This window comes from Eimeria mitis, genomic scaffold (genome assembly GCF_000499745.2).
Source record: "Eimeria mitis Houghton genomic scaffold, Emh_scaff1179, whole genome shotgun sequence".
In the NCBI taxonomy this organism is placed as follows: Eukaryota; Apicomplexa; class Conoidasida; order Eucoccidiorida; family Eimeriidae; genus Eimeria; species Eimeria mitis.
The window spans coordinates 5,560-5,872 of record NW_013568048.1 but is presented as its reverse complement, the minus strand read 5'-3'; positions in this window follow the sequence as shown (position 1 = coordinate 5,872).

The window sequence follows — 313 nt, the reverse complement described above, 5'->3', positions numbered from 1 at the left end:
AGCAGCAGCAGCAGCAGCAGGCAGCAGCAACATTCCCCCCTGTATACGCCTGAAATACCCCTCTGCCTTTGGGGCCCTCCTCAGGGAGCGGCCGACAGACTGCAGCTGCTGCTGCACTTCTGCTGCTGCAGCAGCAGCATTTTCATTCGTTACAACCCCTAGCTTTCTTAGAGCAGCAGCAAGTCGTGCTGCTGGCTTGCTGCTGCGGCTGCTGCTGCTGCTGCTGCTGCTGCTGCGAGATGCGCTTCCTGTGCTGCTCGCTGGAGCGGCAGCTGCTGCTGCTGCTGATGCTGCAGGGGGGACAGCAGCAGTC